This window comes from Syngnathus leptorhynchus, chromosome 7 (genome assembly GCF_054491065.1).
Source record: "Syngnathus leptorhynchus isolate UIUO chromosome 7, UIUO_Slep, whole genome shotgun sequence".
Lineage (NCBI taxonomy): Eukaryota > Metazoa > Chordata > Actinopteri > Syngnathiformes > Syngnathidae > Syngnathus > Syngnathus leptorhynchus.
The window spans coordinates 5962524-5978043 of NC_141201.1; the positions used below are offsets into that span (position 1 = coordinate 5962524).

Sequence of the window (15520 nt, forward strand, 5' to 3'; positions counted from 1 at the left end):
TTTCGTTGTCTGATTTTGTTTTGTTGTAAGAGTGACAATATGAAACACTGAGCTTTGATCGAGCACTTGTACTAATGTTTCTTTGATTATTCTTGCCAGGGGCTGAGCTCAGTAAATGTCTCAGTGGTTATGTAAATTGTCACAGGATGCTAACAGAGCCCAGTGGAATCATTTTCATTTCAAACGGCCTCAAATAAATGGCCACTTTACATCTATGCTAGTTAAATTCAAAATTGAGCATCAAAAGTATGGCAACAGATATTAAATAAAGGTGACAAACGTTCCAAATGATATTTTTACGGGAACATTTTATGAAGCTCATTCATCGAAGCTCATGTTCTCCGTTTGAAGACAGAGCAAAAGAACAAAGTGGGCTTTCTAGGGAGTCTAAATAGACTACAGGCAATCCCACAGCCCTTGAGGAGTGAAGGCATAAACAACATTGAAGATGTGTTGGAAAGATCGGTTCTCCTTCAGGAGCCACGCGTCCAAGCTGCTGTTGGTTAATGCATGAGAACGCAAGACACCACAGATCGAAAGTACATCGGTAAATGTGATTGCTCCAGTTCAAGGCTCATCCATGGTGGCATAGAGCAGGAGTTTTCAACTGGTTTCGTCCAAGGGACCACCATTATAACTGAGAAGCAACTCGGGGCCCACTGCTTTGGCAGAATATTTTTTTCTTAGGCACCAAAGGATGATATACCTATACAAGCTATTTATTTGGCATCTGTCTATTTTAGGAATCTCAACTACATCTGACATAATTTGGAAGGATAAATGATTCACAAAATTAGATGGAAAATAAATCAAGTCCAAATAATCAATCAATTTTATTTTCAAAAATGTTACAATTATTTTCCATTTCCAATTTCGAGGACCACAAGCAATATCGCCACAGACCACTGTCGGGCCGCGGACCACAGGTCGACACTTAAGGAACAAATATCCCAATACTTTACATAATGTACTCACATCCGCAAATTTCCTGTACTGTACAGTAAATGATATTCACATTTACAGTATAATCCACAAAACTAAGACAGTTAACAGTTGGCCATTTTTATGCACAATAACTACCCTTTTTTTCCAACAGCATTTCTTTAAGTGAGCGTGAGAATTTCATGGACGTGGGAGGAAAAGTGTCCAGGAGCAACGAGAGATCGAGCGTAAAAATGCAGCTATCTCTTGCTTGAGGGGTAACAGTTGGCCTCGCTGATTCCGTTTTAAGTTTTATCTGCACCCTTTTAGAAGAGTTGGGTAGAAATGGCAAGTCGCTCGTGTCTGAGTGAAAACATTGAACATCATTGGACAAATGTTCGCAAAGAGTATTTGTTCTCAACACCTCTGGCTGCATTCAAATAAAATTCTCTGTCTCAGGTGGTTCATTGTGAGATTTGTTTGTGTTCTTGTCACTGCCCGTGATGTAATACATCATGCAAAACAACAAACGGGCAAAAGAATCCGTGTGAAACTCAGGTGGTATATTCGTGTACCCAGCTGTTGGATGGCAATTCATCACTAAATTCAAAGCATGATGACAGAAAAATAGGTCGCATGCTACCTCGCGTTCCTTCCTCATCGAGTCTTTACTTAATCTGAAACTAAAACCCTCGGAAAGTCTTCTGAGGACTGTTTCTAAGTTGCTTGCGTTTTGTGTTTGACGAATTAGAATTTGAAAATGTTTGCAATATATTATGTATAATGATTCTTTAGGAGATTCTTGGTTTTGAGAAATATTTTCTTTTGACATTTTCTATGTTTTTCAGCATAGTTTTGCATCAATTACAATGTGAAGAAATTTAATTTCATTTTCTATTTCAGTAGAATTTATTATTTTTGACTTGGTGCGTAATAGGTATTTATTTATTTATTTATTTATTTATTTATTTATTTATTTATTACACATTTGTCATAAAAAGATTTTTCCCCACATTTGTTTCACCAGCAAATACAGTACATTATCTCAAATTGATAGACAAAAGGCAGGGACTACCCCAAAGTTAAAACCTTCAAATTGGAAAAATAACTCTCTCTTCTCATCAGTCGAAATGTATTCTCGTTGCATGAGGGATTTGAAGATTTTTTTTTTTTTTTTCCAAACCCAAACTATGATGTCAGCCAGTGATTTGCTCACATGACATTGCCTATTTACATCCATTTCTATGCCTTCCACTGATCTCTCGGTGCTGCACTCCACCCTCTTCAGGCTGCCCGCCAAACATTTGCCCATGGACAGAGCTTAAAAAATCTCTTGCTCATCCTTCCTCTCATCCCCCTGCCCCGCCCATCCCCGTTGACCTATTAGCCACATAGACAAACCGCCTGACGCGACTCACTTGACTAGCCTTCATATATACTGCAAAATATTTACTAAAGGTAAAAAGCACATAGCACAAAGTACATTACTTTAAGAGATAATCTTTTACGACTTTACTTGTGGTTTCTGGTCACACCCCATCACATGAGAATCAGCACATCCAGACTTTCTCCTCATGAGACTGAAGAAGGCCTGTTTTAGAGCACCGCAGCTGACCACTTCAGATCCATTAAGTATGCATCAACAAGCCTTCTGTCAAAAACTTGCAAACTTTGCAGAACAATTTGCTCACTGTTTAGTGAGACAAATAAGAATGAAATTGATATTTTTCCTCAGTTTTCATCACTACTAATAATAATGTAAAAAAAAAGTGATTAACATTAAACTATTGTGCTTGACTGGGTAAAGTGAGTGAGCAGAAGGTTAAAGTAGGCCAGCACTACCCTTGTGCACAGATAAGCCCGGGCACTGGAAGACTACTGATAAAGCAGAGAACAGATGGCTCAGCACATGCATACTCAAACTTAACTAACACACACAACACACACACGCAATACACAATACACACACAATGTCCAAAACCATAAAGTACCTACTTTAGTTGTGTACACTAATCACAGATAGCCAGTTCACGTGCTAACTCAGATTACACACATGATAAAAAAAAACAACAACAACATGATGGTTTACAAAAATGACATCTGAGAAAACAAGACCTGAATTCTCCCCCAAAGACTCTAGCAGCTACCGCCTCATATAACGCCTCTGTGTGGAGTAATTCCTTTTCCTGGCAAACTGCACATTTGGCAAACCTGTCACAATGTCTGTGTATAAATCTAACTTCCTGGCAAGCATGCTGATCTGCCAGTACATGATTGGCAAGAGGCTCAATTTTGGTCTTTGGCAGCTGTAATCCTCAAGTCCCTTTTAACTGGGTGACATGCCCCTTGCTTCTCCCAATGAAGCGCAAAAGAGCAGTCGAGTATTGTCAAATTGGTTTCCGGGTACGTCTTGAACGACTTAAAGACATAGATGAAACAATGAAGAGAGAAAAAAAAATGTCTTTGCAAATTAGGTCAACTAGATGATAAAATAATCATCTTGAAATTTGATTCAATTAGTATTTTGTGTTTGTAGTTGTGAACCGATAGCTTCACATCATGACCGTTTACAAAGCCTTGCAAAAATTTGATTTGAAACGATATTTTGTTGGATTGATTTGAATTCATAATTTAGATTTTAGATTTATTTTAAACACTAAAAGGCTAAAGGAGGCATGTGAACAAAACTGTCCACTTAATAGAACCATTGAGTAGTGAATGTGGAGCTTCATTGTAGTTTCTCTCGTGTCTGAGGTTTAAGGACAAATCTTGACACTCTCTCTCTCCACTGTCTGCACGAACAGGTTAGCCTAAATGCAGTCTAAGCCTCTCGGCCGAGCGAGCAGATAATACCGGTCTGCCTGTTCCTGGAACCATCACTTAGCCTGAGGTAATCTTGTCTGCACCGCCTTGTACTAATTGTCTTGTAAGTCTCTATTGATTGTATTTCGGACATGAATATCCTTTCAACTATGACTGTAGTTTTCTAAAATTTGATTAAATCAATCATTTGCAACCCACTGGCAAAAACTGTGAGACGGTGAGAATCAGCAGGTCCTCAGCAGGTGCTTCCATCCAACAGGAATGAGGACTTGTAACGATTTATCTTCTCTCCAAACCCCTGTGGCTGATCTTCACGATGAACACTCACTCAGTTCATTGTTTCTTGTCCCTGGTTGAATTGAATGGAGCACGATCCAATGAATATATAAGACTGGGACTTGGTTTTGTTCTCACAGATCGTTGCTGAAAGCAATGCTTTTTGTTCCATTCGTCTCTTGCTTCACATCGGCACTGCTGTGATTGCCTGATTTCACATGGGACTGAAGTAACAGTCGCCTCTGATCATAGGCCTGAGGCTTGCAGTGCCTGCACTTCACACAAAATGAATGAGTCCTATAATTGTTCTGAATCCAGGCTCGATACAGTACACCATTTTGGGCTCGTTAGTCAGATGCATGTTTTTTGGGGGTTTTTTTTGGAAGAAGTCTTCAGAAAAGATAGGACAGCTCCATGTTTGTTTACCTGAAGTAAGGGGATTTTAATTTTACATTCACTCTATCAAATAACTCCCCATAATGATATAAAGAGCATGACAGGGTGGGGAGGGGGTGGGATTAGTAGACAAGGATCGAGTTGTGTTGTTTGGCACTGAATGGAATCACCTCATGAACTGATTTACTCCTCTCTTAGTTCAATCGTGCCGCACGATAAACTCCCCCGGAAAAGATGTACTTCGTGGGTGTCTCGGTCTTGCCGAATCAGATAATCACGGGATTCCATAATGCGAGCAATAGCAGCACGACCTCACTCAATTATCTTTTAAACGTTCAAATGATTAAATAAACAAAAGGGTAGCAAAAAGCCAGCCCTTGGCCAATTCATTTAATTTCACCCTGTCTGACCTAATAATAGGCAGTGACCTTTTGGTGGTTTCTTTTCATGCATCTGTTTTCCAATCCAGACTGCTTTTCTCTTTCCGGGCCTGCCATCTGACATCTCTTCCAGAAGACTAATAACATTTCTTCATTGTATGCATGATCTGGCTTGTCAAACTATATTTAAAATGACTGAGAAGTCAGTAGCTTCTCTTTACCAGCTGTCACACATTCACACACACTATCTTTTTAATCAAACTTTTTTGGCTATGGTGACAGAAAAGTTTGCAAGCTCCCTGTGGACAGCTGCTCGGCGCCGGCTCCATCTTGACAGATGAGCAGCCAAGTGATGTATGTTCTTCGTCGGAGAAGAACAAGCACACAAAATTGATTACCGACAAAAGCCATTTTAATCCCATTAAAAAAAATACACTTGTTTGTTTTCTCCTCCACTGTATCCAAAGCATCATTTGTCTTTTGATATGACATTTTGTTTGTAGACCATTACTCATGCTTAATAATGCTTTGGATGTAATGGCTGAACTGTGATTGGTTCTCTCACTCGAGTCGGACAAATGGGACCAGTTTGTTTAATTTTGCGTTGGATTGAAAACATTTTGCTTGTGATGAATATGAATATTGTTCAAAGCTGCAGATGGTCCACCACATTTTAGGTAAGCAAGGTCATCCATCTGGCTATTTTCATTTGAATTGTCAAGAATTGTAAAAATGATTTGAAATGGTAACAAAAAAAAAAAAAACACTTGGAAGAGGCTGAATTTTTTTTAGCGTAACGATAAAAGGAAAATACTAATTTGGGCTATTTTGCCTATTACGTTACATGTAAATATCGTAGAAACAAAAAAATGGTGGCGGATGATAAAGGGAGTAATATATCTGGAATTAATATAAGAAGCAAATATTAGCGTTGAGAACAACACGGTGCTCTTCATATCCCCGACCATATTCTAAATTCAAAATCCAAAAATGCTTATCTAAGTTTTTGTGTCCTTTGCTGGATTGCGATGTTTGGCGGCCATCAAACGCTGGCTCAGCAAACATTGTGGCTTTATCATTCTCCACTCTTGTCAAATTTACATTTTTGTTTCATTCAGGAGGAATGAAAGACAAATACTTTATTGTATCACACATACAGTAGACACCTCCATCGTTCTTCTACTATTCAGCAAAAAATATTTCTTGAAGAGAGACAATGCATAAAAGCTGAGTCAGTCCTCTATAGGAGAGCTTTTTCCCTAGGCTGCAAAAAAAAAAAATTAAGCGAGCAAACTGAGGACTTGTACACTAATCAGCTCTTCATTGCAGTCAAATGTTGGGACTCAATTTTTAGAAATCACAATTTCAAACACATCTAAAACTACTCTGTTGAATGTTTCATCGGGATGGGACTTGATTATAAGTAGTTGCAAGTTTCTATTTTGGTGGTCATTTCGTATTTGTACATGCTCTAAATGTGTGTATAAATATATATATGTGTGTCGGCATGCGCTTGATGGAGCAAAGCCCCAATGCCAAGCACATCTGCTCCGGACGCCTTTGGCACTGCCATATGGCTGGCAAACACGCCTCCTCCTTCCCTTCCACAAAAGAGAGAGTTTACAATGAAAACAGGAAATGGATGTGGCGTGCGAGAGACGCGGGATGGAAGGAAGGCGAAAAGAGGCTAAACAGCTGACGAGCGAGGAGTCACACGTGCTGGCCATTAGAAGAAAGAAGCTCCTCCCCTCCAAATAGACTAATGTTTGAAACAGCATTTTTCTCACAGAGGTCAAGCCACTTATTACCTAAAAGCTCAGCTGCTGTATTTTTACCTGGATGAGAGCATGCGCCAGCAAAAAAACAAACAAAAAAATCATTTTGTAGTGACTTTATTAATTGTATTAGTATTAACATAATCTCACATTTGAATGATTACGAATAAGGACCTGTCTGCACTCATTCAGTCCGCACAAAAAATTGTCCGAAAACTAGCATGAGAAGTTATGAATGACAAGTCTGAATTGGAAAAAAAAAAAAAAAAGTAGGACAACAAGATTTTTCCAAGTGCTATTTTGATGCTTCATTTCAGAGTTGTAAAAATCCATCACATGACAGTTGGAATCCACATAATCACACGCAAGCTCAACAAGTTTGCTTTGCTCATTAACATTTCAACAAAGAGAGCTACAGAGGCCTTGCTCAAATCTGACATGTAGTATCTTTCAGCGTATCATCAGAGGCACACGGCATTGCTTCTTCCTTTTCTTCCCCTCCTGACCGATCTCCTCACGTCTCAATATAGCTTGTTCCTTATTAAACTACACTTCATATCATCCTACTTATTTTTTCCCCTCTGCTGCCTGATGCTATTCACGGACGCTATGTTATTATGGATCAATCGATATCTTCAGTGTATCAACTGTCCAGGGACTGTCCACAAACTGGTCAGAGACTCGATGGTGTGGATGGTGGTGATGTGTGTCTGTGTGTTATACTGCTCGCCGAACACAAACCTATTGATTGTCTTGGTGTGTGTGCAAGTCCGCTGAGATCGCTCAGGCCGTGATTGACAAGCTCCGAGCGGAGTCTGGGGATCAGTTTGTCTACGTTCATGTGTAAGTGCAAATGTGAGGACAGTACACAAACCTGTGTGAGGAAATAACTATTTAATTGGACAAACCAACTTTGGGGGGCTTTCTGGATGACACCCATTTTTCCAACTAATCTACAACAGGCTTTCTTGCTATTTTTGGGGCATTGTCTGATTTTCTCATTTGAGGAAAGGTTATGTTGTGTTTTTCTTTTTTTTTTTTTTTGCAAACCACAGTACAGTGATTTGATTGTTTTCCATTTCTGCTGTATTTTTTACATATATTTTTTATTTTATTTACTTGGCCTTTTATGTAAGGGAATACACAAAAATAAAATCGACTATCCGAATAAACGCAAACACGTTTCCTGAAAATATATGATTTTTTTTGTGTGAGGATTCCTCCTGATGCCAGCAATATACTTCAAAAATTGCGCACATAAAACCTTGAGTGGTGCGCAAGTAGCGAGAAAAAAAAAAATCCTTGTAAGTCAATTAAGACTTACATGAACTGGGAATACTAAAACAAAAGAAATAAAGAATTTCATCTCATACAAAGTCATATATTACATATTTTGCATAAATTACATTTTTTTTATGTATTTTGCAAAATGTAGCAAAACGAGGCTGTTCTCAACTACTCAACCATTTTTTTAAGAACCTTCATGTTGTATACGTCAATCTCTTCACTCTGTACATACATGATCCCTCTGTGATCCTCATGCACTTTCTCCGGCTTTGTCACTCCCGGCCTCCTATACTACAACCTCTCAGGGATGGAAAATGACCACGGTATTATTAATAGAGCTTAGAATCCATTGAAGGCTTTTTCTAATTCTGAAGGCTGAATATATTAACATCAAACACAAAACAGAGAAGTACTTCAACAACAAACCAGAGAGCTCATCACTCCTCTAGAATGTCTCGCGGCTAAGGTGCGCACGTCATTGAGTTCTCACATCTTACTAGAGAACCCACATAAACCCAGAACACGCCCCTAAATAATCAGCTGAGCTATTCACGGCTCAGGGCTACGCACAGAATGAACACATTCATCACATGATTAGTGTGGCGGCCGTCTCATACTTCATCAGACTATTCTTGTTTCAAATGAGGGGGGAGGAGAAGGCGAAAATATTTACAAAAAAAAAAAATGTCAAAGGGTGCAGGATATGTGCAGTATTATGTAAAGCATCCCGGGTGACATTCCAAAAAATAAACACTTGAGATGACTGCTGTCAGTTTAGAGACAAAGAAATCATGAAAATGAAATAGTAAGTCAAAAAAAAAAAGTGAGAGACAAGAGGGAAAGGTCTGCTCTCAATATCAGGTGATGTATGACGTTAGGCGGGAAAAGGCCGTTGGCTCTCGTTGGGTAACTAAAGAGAATCAATGGGAGTGCTAAGCTCGTGGAATAGTCAGTGTGACTTTCAACCCTTTAAATGTGAAGGAAGCTGGAGCTGTCTCATAAAACAACATGATTACTGGCGTAGAAGTCGAGGGCAAATGTTGGCAAATATAAATTGTGGCTCTATGTGACTCTCAATGGTTCTAACATTGACTGAGAACAATTTGATCTCCCGCGGCTTCATTATCTCTCTCAGCTATTACGCAGCATTTGGAAATTGAATGCAGCTTTCACTAGAATATGCTTTGCAATGTTTATTTTTGGTTAAGTATTATGATTCACCATGTATAGTACACTACATTGCTTGCTAATCTTTTTCTCAAATGTAAAAAGGAAAAATGTCATTACTGACTATTCTACAGTAGTAGTAGTAGTAGAAATGTCAACAATATAACTCGAGAAGTATATATATATATATATATATATATATATATATAATATTACATTTTTAGAGAATAAATATATAAACATATCTCAGACGGATCTGACCTTTGACCTTTGTAATGCAAGGAGATGGCTTCATAATTTGTGTCGAGTAGAATAAAGAATTAACTTATTTCCTGTTTCCTAGAATTGAAGGGCTGAGCTCTTTCTTATCCACAAAGATAATCCCTAAAGAATATTTGTTGTGCTGCATTCAGTGTTTCTTAGATCGACATCCTCTATTCAGTCGTTGGGTTTTTTTCCCCCCCTCTCCATTAATGCCACCTTGGACAAACGACCCATTAGTGGCCATTTAAAATGACTAAATAAGAATCAAACCATATATTGATCTGTTCACCGAGTGACCGCGTAATTTCATTACTTTTGTAGTCGCTAAAGCTGCTAATGACTTTGGTGGCTTGTTGTTTTCCCCTCTGCTCTCCTTTTTCCGTGGACTAACTTCAAGGCTATTTTATTTGATATTAATATTATTTGAAAATGCTGCTGCTTTAGCCAATAAAATCATTTCCAACCATCACTGTGTCATTTACATTCAAATGAATCCCATCAAAAGTCAAGCTGCATGTTAAATGAGCAGAGAGTTTGGCGAGCCGGCATCTTCTCTGGAGATGGGAAGAAATGAGGCGAGCGAAAGTTTGTGACACGGTGAAAATAAAATTGGGTGAAGTGGGACTTTGGGGGGGGGGTTGTCTGAGTTTCAGCAATAAACTTCAGCACAGAGATGACACAATCGGATGTTGGCGAGGAATTGTCACACAAGCAGCGTATCATTTTGCAGACATCCAATTGATTTCCGATATATCCTTCCACCAGAACAATCATCGCCATTGATTCTTCCACATCAATATTAGGGCGTGAGAGTCAACCAGTGGCATCTCTTTCAATACGACACAGCTAAAGGGCAGGGTGGGGGGGCAGTTAGCCTGTGGCGGTATAATTGCGTAGCATGTCAAAAATACTGATAAATAAATCAGTGATTACCTCCCTTTGTGCTGTAGCACAATTACTGAATATTCATGTAGGTAAATGCATTCATGCAAGAGTCTCATGGGTTTTACAGTTTGGTCTTTGGTTTTTTTTTTTTTCTACTTTGTAAGCCTCTCCCACTCACTCACACACACACACACACACACACACACACACACACACACACACACACACACACACACACACACACACACACACACACACGCACACAAAAGAAATGCTTTGAAGTGTGTTTCATGCCCAATACATAAATTTGAAGGCTCTCCCATTACTTCTTATAATGGTAATATGCCAGGCATATTTTTTTTTTCCCCCACCCGTGGCATACAAAAATTCGAAACGGGTGGTGAAGGTGCTATCCATTCAGTGTGACACACACACTGTGTAATTTTCCTCACCATTGTTTGAGTGCGGTGGCAGTGGTTGAAAAAGCCGCCACCTTTTCTGACCCGCTCGCCTGATTGCATGACAACGTTGACGGCATATTTTCATCACTCGGCTCTGAGATGTGCGTTTTTTTTTTTTTGCATGTGCAGTTCTAATGTAGGAGAAACTATGCACAAAAGCACATTTCGATGCACGCAGCACGCACACAAATATTCCCACACACCATTGATGGCAACTTAGCCTGCATGATTACTGTGACTCTAAGCTTCTTAGCGGTTCTGTCCCATCTGGCTCTGGTGTTTGTGGCATCATTCAAGTACCCACCCACCCCACCCACACAACACACACGCACACACACTGGAGTCACTCCTTTCCGCAACCTCTTTCCATTTCATCCTCTATCATGCACTCTCACCGACACCCACACAAACAAACACACATGGGCACAACAGAGGCGGAGCAAAAGGGATGATAATCCTGCGTAATCTGGGTTTACCAACTATTAGAGCCGTGCAGTGTTTTCTTACGTAATCTAATCATGGGTAGAAACGTGCAGTCAACCAACGGGAGTTTGCTTGTGTGTGTCCACGCTGGAAGCTGGAAGCGATGCCTGCTCATGCCACCTGGGCCATGTGGGAGAATATGCGCACACAAACATGGGCCAGTGTTTCACACACAGATTTAGATTACAGCGTAATGGCACACATATGCGTATGAGCTCTAATCCGCACGCATCGTGTAGCTAAGGAGGTGTGTAATTTAAAGTTCAGTGGGCATTCCAACTTGGACAGAACAACAAACTTCTCGCAATCCATAATGTCCAAACAAGCACATGCTTAGTTACTTCAGAAGTTTATTTTTTCACTATACAATAATTCAGTTCTCTGTGAACCTTTTGTGATCACAACATTGTACATAATTTAAAATATTTCATACAAATGCTTAGCATGTACGAGAGAGCAAAGTTGACTGTTTCATGCTTTTGAATTATTGACAAGACATACATTGAAATATTACGGCAACCCAAGACATGAGTTGGAATTACAGCCGTAAATCCTGTATATGTTTACTTGATATTGTATGTTTCATCTCATTTGCACGAAAATAAAACTTTCATGCTCAGTCACATTTGATCGGAAGTGCAAGGCTGTGATGTCGCATACATGGCCGATGACATCATCCGAAAAAGGGGGGGGGGGGTCTTGAAGTTAACCTGCCAATGTCATGCACGGAACCCAGCAAGTCTGTTTCTGATTCTGAAATGTCAAGCATGGCGTACTGCGTTCCGACCAAGCTGATTTTAATGCAAATGAGGGACGTGGTCATGATTGGCCGAGAAAAGACCACAATGGCGCACAAAGGGGCAAAGGACCCATTATGCCCGATTCTACCTATGCAGTCTAGCAAAATACCAAAATGAAAGTACACTCAACCCAAGTGCAGATTTAGACTGTGCTTTGTGCTAACCTTGCGCTCGGCACAAAAATAGGACAGTTAAAGATGATTATCGTTCGATTGCAGAAGTCTTTATTTTTCAGCTTTACAAGAATAATAGTCGGACAGTTTTTTTTTTGGACAGCATAAAAAGGGTTCATTTAAAAAGAATTGATCCTCAAATCCAAAGTAGTCATCCATAAAATGAGGAAAGGTTATTACACAGTAAATCGTCGTGGTGTTAACATCCACAAATTCACTTGATTGATTTGATTACATTTGACTTCAGTGTGGTCGAAGATATATTTCAAACGAGTTAAGCTTCTCTCCGACATCACATCTTAAGAATATTTTTGACCACTGAGCAAACATCGACATGCTTTTTGCAATAACAGTTTTCTTCAACTTGTGAGACAAAAATGGTCCATCTTGCATGACAGCTTTCAGCACTTTTACTACGAAAACCTCTTGAGGATTTTCCTAAATGCCTCTAACAGACTCCATTTCAGTGAGAGATGTCATTGGGTTTTTATTTTTGTCTGTCTCGCAAACATGCTTGTTTACAAATCTCTGAACAGCAGCCTACATGCATTTTCAAAAACAAACCATACATAATGCAAATAATAATAAAACTAATAAAATATTCTACAGGACTGAGTGGCTGACCTGGAAAGAATTTTATCTCCAGATATTCTTCCCGACATGTTATTTTCAGTCATATGTTTTCTTCTCGAGCGGAAGATTTTGATATGACTATGGAAATACATGCAGCGAAGAAAAAGGAGTTTGCGCTCCAATCTTGTGTGCATACAGATGTGAAAACGGAATTGGTGACAGAGATTGAGCGAGGTGTGTGAGATGAGGCACCCATCGTAGTGAGAGGCTCACACTATGAATGATTCATGTGTTCATGTGTTTAACCATATATGAAGACCTTCCAATCTCTCAAATAGATCACACTCTCACACCAAGAGGAGAAAAAAAAAAACACCTCATGGATCTAAAATACCGTGTATAACTTTTAACCACATTTCTAATAGGATGTTCAATCTGTTTTCCCGATGGTTCCCAAATCGCTTAATTTGATACACAATCTGGGATTCAATGCATTGAGGCAAATATTCCCATAAATGTATGTTAAAATGAGTTGATCATTAAGGGATGAACGATAGTAGGGTGAATGCTCCATTTGTTAAAACCGCTAACGTAATTCAAAAGAGAACACAATAGGAGTTCATTAGTGGAGAAATACTCGGGCTTGAAATGACACGACTGTCTCTGCTTTCCATTGTATAGTATATGCCTGCTTTGTGAGACAATAAGATTAAACCCGGGGAAGAATGTGAGGGCAATCATTATCGCCATTCATTGTCTCAATAGGAGGAAGAATTAAGAGATCTCTGGTGAAATGCTCCATTCTCTTGTAGTCTGTCCCAATGGGAATCTTTGCTACAATATGAGATCATTAAGATGTGCAAGTGTTGTAAATGGTAGAAATGTGCACCCCTGCGTCTCTATACACTCGTTTGTTTTTTTTATTCCCATGTGGGGACTGCGCCTAATGAAGTCATCATTACTTTGCTGTCGACATAGCGAACAAAAGAACGAGGACCAATTTGTTTTCATGCGTGGCCCTTTCAAATAGTGGCCTTGTGAAAGGTAGCCGTGACACAGAGGAAATCAAGCAGCGTGCCGCACTATTGGTGGATCAATTTAATGGCCGCAGCGGAATCAATGAAAGATCATTCTTTCAAGCACTTAATGTAGCTAAATTTACACCGAAATTTCATTGAGACATCTCCAAAGAAATGCTGACTTTCTACGTTCAATACCTCCACAAGCCCTTTAGAAGAAGGTCAGGGTGAGGGAAAAAAATAGCTGTAAGAGCTGTGACCCACATGTGTACCACAGAACTGTCATAGGCGAGTAATGAATGGGTGACCTTGGTTGAAACTCGTACCTACATCTTGTCTTGTCTTGGGGATAGTCCTAGAAAGATGGTTAGTTTTAGACCTTGCTAAGGAAATGAGGCAAACAATGAAGCCATTAAGGATGGAGAGGAAAAAAAAAAGCAGCAAGAGATCATGGGAAGCATAAGGACGGCTATCACAGGGATTATAAAGCTCTCGCAGTGTTTTATGTGTTGATAAAGAGCTACAAGGATTCTTTTTATGGCTGCACTTTACTGTTGGGCAGGTTCACGCAGCTAGCTCGACCGAAGATGTCGTACATCAAATGCCAGGCATCATAATAAGGACACCACTAAGTGTGCAGCGTATTACGTACAGTGAGAGAAAAATACCGATTTTGGATTGTGGCTGAGAGAATCTTGGACTGTTCTTGTTCACCTCAAAGGTATGACGAGGTTAAGGTCAGGCCTTTCAGTTTCTTCACCACTAAAATTATTGGACCATGTCTTTATGGACCGTGCAGTACGCGCTGGGGAAAGAAAAGAACCCGCTCTGACCTATCTCTATCAAGTTGGAAGCATAATATTGAAAAAAAGTATTTGTAAATTAAAGAATTAAGAAATAAGGAGAACCAGAGCCAAGGCTAATCCCTAACTGATTACATAATTTGGATATTAAATAATGATTAGATGTAGTGCCTCCATTGGAATAACATTTTAAAATGTTAACACTGCTTTTTAAATGTTATTGTTTACATAAATTAATAAAACAACAATAAAGACAAAAAAAATGTTTTTTAAAGGAAAGTCAAGGATAATCTGTAACGTCGTTCCGGTGGTGGGAGCAAAAGCAGAAACCGCCAAAGCTTGACCTTAAGGAACTCCTCACCATCGACAATAGCGATCAGAGAAATTTGCTTGGATCGGCAAGAAAAGAAGTTTGGTTGGTTATCCTCTATCGTTTAATAGAGAAGGACTTGCCTCAGGATGTATGATGCATGTGCAAGTTTAGAATATCAATTAGCATTAAACAGTTCTCTGATATTCTGCTTGGGGGTGAGCAAGATTTTTTTTTTCTTCTCTCGTTCGTACAAAGCAGAAGGTACAGGAAAGATAAAAAGGAGAAGTGGAGGTGGTGGTGGGTGGTTTTGGTAATTCACTTTTTTAAGCATGCTCACTTTTGAAGAGTTTAAGGGGAAAGTAAAGACTTTCATTTTTCAACAAAGTTGGCCAAATTGGTCATTTTCTGGGTTTTGTTGGGGCTTCAAAATGTCTTTTGTTAATTTTGTTTGGGATGACAATAAGTCTCATTGTGAACAATGAAATGATTCCCTTCTGAAAACTTGGAAAATAATTTAGTAACAGTGTCAAACAAAAGTTATCATTTTTAAATACCCCTGTACTGGTTATATAACAATCTAAAAGTTTTACTTTCTACATCCTGCACATTGCCACATGTATCTCTTGAGAGGCTGTGATTCAGCCTTAAGCCCAGGATCGTTTTCAACCCAACACGGAGGTTTAATTGATACATCCCCTTCCAAAACTCCCCACGAGAACCT

General features: G+C 39.3%; 1 protein-coding gene across 2 annotated transcripts in view; it reads right to left on the reverse strand.

Moving 5' to 3' along the window:
• The window catches only part of igsf11 (immunoglobulin superfamily member 11), a 49545-nt gene that overhangs the window by 9602 nt on the left and 24423 nt on the right, over positions 1-15520 (reverse strand). The gene's annotated exons all lie outside the window — the stretch shown is intronic.